Here is a 4,732-nt window from a genome sequence, read left to right on the forward strand (position 1 = left end):
AATGCAAGGACTGTAATAGCTCATTTATTGAATATTAATAAGAAGTATTTTGTTTTTCTGTCATTCAGTTTCATAGCTTGTTGGTAGTTATTAAAATAATAAATTATTCAAACAGGTGTTGTGTCAATTCTTAAAGCACTAGGTTTAGAAATTCAGTTTCTAAGTGCAAAGAATTCACAACCCTCCTGCCGTTAGCCCAGCACACAAACCCATGAGGCATACAACAAGACCAGGCCTGCTGCCTTCCCAACCTCTCTGACACACCTGCACCACATTCACAGACATGCATATTGCACACTACCACCCCCACACTTTAAATAAATAAATATTTCAGTGCCCTAAGGTAGGGCCCTCTACTCCCCAAGAAGAGGCAACAGGCAGCCACAAACCTCCCTCTTTTCCCTGCCAGCATGCTGCTCAGCCCTAGAGATACAAAAAAAGTGTCCTTGACAATCCTCACAGACACTGCCAGGGCTCCAATCAAAGTACATGCTACAGTCTGGGTCCTGGTGGGGCATGCCAAGCCCTCCATATTTCCAGCCCACAGCCATGACACACATCAGAAGAGCTCTGGGGCTTCGAACCTTGGCATGTGTCATGTGGGAAAAAATAGGTGGACTGCTGTTCTTGCTGACTGAACTACAGGGCTCTCCAGCCAGTCTGCAACTCTTAACCTTTTGTCGGACAGTTCAGAAACCAGTGCCCTGAACCACACAACAAAGGATCTGCCCCCTACCTACAGCTGGTTGGCCAACCTACTGCCATACCAGTAAACATACCTCCCCCAACCTCCACACCCCACCCTACCCCATACACACACACACACATTTCACAAAAAAACATTTTTTTAAATGATGGAACCTGTCAGAGGGCTCTGGGTCCAGGAAAAAGGGCCCACAAGCATCCAGAAACACCCTGTTTATACCAGCTAGCCTTATGCTCAGCCTCAAAGATGTTACCCAAGCCTGCAGGGCTGCTGCCTTCTTTCCTCCTAGGGCCTCCATGGTCTTGGATGCTCCAAAATTAAAAACAGGGGAAAAAACAATTTTGGTCAAACAGACTCGCCCATCCTCACAGACACTGCCAGGGGTCTGATTGAAGCACAGGCTACAATCTGGGGCTTGGTGTGGCATGCCAAGCCCCGCATCTTTCTACCGCACAGCCCTGGCCTGCATCTTTCCACCACACAGCCTTGGCACACACCCAGGCAAGCTCTGGGTCTCCACACTTTGACATGTGCTGCGAGGGGGAGGGGGGAAGTTTGGAGGACTCACGTTCTGGTTGTGGTGACTTAACTACAGGGCTCTCCGGTCAGTCTGCAACTCTCTACCTTCTGGCCAATCATTCAGAACCTACTGGCCTGAGCCGGACAACAAGCAGAACAACCACACTGCCGACAGCCTATTAGCCAGCCTACCCCCATACCAGCACACGTCGCCTTCCTACAAGCAGCCCCAAGCACCCCGCTTATACCTGCCAGCCTCATGCTCAGCCTCAGAGGTGCTACCCAGGCCTGCAGGGCTGCTGGCTTCTTACCTCCTAGGGCCTCCATGGTCTCAGCTGCCCCAAAATTAAAAAAAGAAAAGAAAAAGGGATTTTGGCCAGACCGACCCAGCCATCCTCACAGACACTGCCACAGCTTCTATCAAAGCACAGGTTATCATCAGGGGCTCAGCACGGCATGCCAAGCCCTGCAGCTTTCCACCCCACAGCCCTGTCACATTGTCAGGCAAGCTCTGGGGCTTTGCACCTTGTCATGTCACAGCAGAGGCCTCGAGCACTGTTTTCACTGGCTGAACTACAGGGCTCTTTAGGCAGTGTGCAACACTCAACCTTCTTGTTGACAGCTCAAAACCCACTGCCCTTAGCCAAACAACAGGCAAAATCACCACCTGTTGGCCAACCCACAGCAGCATACACGCCACTCTCCCCTTCCCCCTCCCCCCAACACACACACAAACAAAAGAACATATTTTAAATTACAGGACCTGTAACAGGGCCCTGTGTCCAGCAAAAATTTGAACATAGTGACAGGACTTGAGAAGAAGTAAAAAAAGTGACTAAAGATAGCTTCTCTGTGAGTTCTGTCAGCGTTTCCCATGGCCGTTCCTCCTTCTGGCTCTTTGAACTGGGAAACAAGCATTTCCCCTAAGAACCAGAAGTTCCTAGAAAACTTTTATCCTCAAAAGACATCACTTAAATACCTTAAAATATTTCCTCATCTTTATTTCCCTATTTTGTTCTCGGGGAGCATGTGCATTGTTCAGGTTATTTCTTTCCCCCAGACAGACAACCTGTCTGACAATTTTTGGTGCTTTTTTTATCTTAATTATATTCAAAGAAGACAGCAATATACATATTCTCCTAGTCATATTTCCTCTCCTGTTCCTTATTTTATTCAAGAGGGAGAGACATATCCCCTTAGCATGAGATTTCCTTCTTGCTTGAAACCTGATAGATGCTTTACCTTGGATATAGGGGCTACATGAGACGCTGACTGCGCAGTAGTCCGTGACTACTGTGCAGTAAAGTCACGTGGCAGGAACTGTGGCATGCTGCTACTGTGCGGTAGTCATGAGTGTCACAAAAAAGCCATTCCTTGGTGCAACTGTACCATAACTCCAGTTATTGCGTAGCCATTTAGCACTTGTTTATACAGCAAAGAGAAGGACTTAGGAATAGATGAGATTGTTATTGGGAACAGATAGATTGTTATTCATTTTTTCCTTTGGAATGCAATCAGCTATTGTTTAAGGTTTAAGCTATTGTTTAACAGATATGCATGCTAAAATCATCTCTGGTATGCAGATAGCTATTGTCTAATGAGGACTGTTCTTGATACCTAATCAAGCCATAAATTCCCTACTGATCTTTTGACAAAGTCATATGACAAAATACAAATATACATTCATACCAAAAATGATGGCTCATGCAAACATACAAATGATCAAACTGAACATAGCTTAAAGTTAGCTGTGAATAGAGACCAAACATTTTTGCACACATATTTTCCCAAATCCAATTTGGGAAAACACATGTGTATAATATGTCATACCCCCACAATGCTTCCTCCCCCCCACCCCCAATTAATCACTCTATAAAGGATACCCATGACAGGGGCAAACATTAATTCAAAGCCCTCTGGCTGGTGCACTATGAAGTCACTGCAAAGGCATGCTAGGGGCCAATAGGGTCATAGGAAAGCAGAGCCAGAAGGAACCTCATACCATCATCTAGTTCAGCCCTGTGTTCAGGACAGAGTCATTCCTGACTGAACCATCCCAGTCAAGTGATTCTCAACACAGCTAACTACCTCTCAGTTAGGGTGTTGGGGTGCCTTGAGATCCTTTCAAGGGGTGCCACAGGGTCCTACAAATTGTTGGTACAATTAAGTGTGCAAACATGATTCACAGGATAAACCCAGAAATACGAGCTCAGAATCCATAGTGTCAGAAACAGTCTGACCTAGTGTGGTCTTTCCGACTTCTTTGCAACAGACAAATTGCTGTATTCTTTTTTTCTCAGACAAAAATGAGTGACAATAAAAAGCTTGTATTTTCTCAGGGGTGACTTCAGTATAATGAGGGATGCCTTGAGTCTAAAAAGATTGAGAATCACTGGTCTAACCTTTCTAACCTGGTCCTAAAAATGTCCAGGGATAGAGATTCCACGTCTTCTCTAGGTAGCCACCGTCATCATAACGAAAGTATGTCACATACATGAAAAAAAGTTTGTTTTGAGCCCTGCAAAATAGAAACAATTTGAGCATATCAAAAGTTCTTATGATATTCTTCTTCGAATATATTTCAACCAACTCTGTCCATATCCCCAAGTCCCCTAAAGATCTCCCTGGATAAGAAGGAAATATTGAATATTCATAGGTTATATTTATTCAGGTCAGAATCAGGGACTAGAGCCTAAGGTCTACAACAGTTCCACACTTCCCTATATACTCCCACAAAGAGTTATCCTGCAAGGACAAGAGAAAGTAAAGTTGCTTATATTACATGACTGTAAATTTTTAAAAAATGAAATTTTACATATTACCATTTCTGTTACCCTTGAAACTTCACATTTTGACAACACAGACAATTTTTTAAATAATATTTTTATTAAAACAAGGTTGTTGCTTTTCATCAGCTTGAATTTAATTGCTCTCCCCACAAGACCTGAAGAATGTCCTGCATTACAAAGCTTGTCTGACTCTGTTCCAACCATGCAGTTGGTTCAATAAAAGGTATCACCCTAAGAAAGCCTTGACTCACACTTTTGCCCAAAAAACGAAATCTTTGATTAAAATCAATGCAAAATCCCTAATCTACCACTAGATGGCACTAGAGACATGTAAAAGTGGCTGATGTGATTAAATGCTGGCGGTGTCAGGGCAGCAACTCTTAACTGAAGCTAGAGCATACTGGGTGTGTCTATACATGCGCTTTAATGAGCATTAGCCTTTTTTAATGTGCATTAAAGCATCACTGAAGAAAGTGCTATTTAGTTAATCCACATTAAAATAGGTTAATGTGCATTAAGCAGCACTTAAAAACTGTGCTCCTTACTGCACATTAAGATAGGCAAACATATTTTCCTAGTACCTCACAATGGAGGGTGCCTATACATGAGCGCAGAGCCTGCTCTAACTTGCTGGAGCAAACTTGATTAATCAAGTCTGCTGGAGCATGGCAATGCACCATGCTCCAGCAGCCTCCTGCATCTCATGTATCAGCATCCC

At 44.0% G+C, this 4,732-nt stretch overlaps 1 long non-coding RNA gene across 1 annotated transcript in view; it reads right to left on the reverse strand.

Moving 5' to 3' along the window:
• Positions 1–4,170: 4,170 nt before the first annotated feature.
• The window catches only part of LOC109298951, a 4,704-nt gene continuing 4,142 nt past the window's right edge, over positions 4,171–4,732 (reverse strand). Inside the window, exon 3 of the long non-coding RNA XR_002097730.1 lies at positions 4,171–4,245. This is a non-coding gene — a long non-coding RNA (uncharacterized LOC109298951). The remainder of the gene's footprint in view (positions 4,246–4,732) is intronic.

The sequence above is a fragment of the Gavialis gangeticus genome, unplaced genomic scaffold, assembly GCF_001723915.1.
Source record: "Gavialis gangeticus isolate Ggan-Ray unplaced genomic scaffold, GavGan_comp1, whole genome shotgun sequence".
NCBI classification, from domain to species: domain Eukaryota; kingdom Metazoa; phylum Chordata; order Crocodylia; family Gavialidae; genus Gavialis; species Gavialis gangeticus.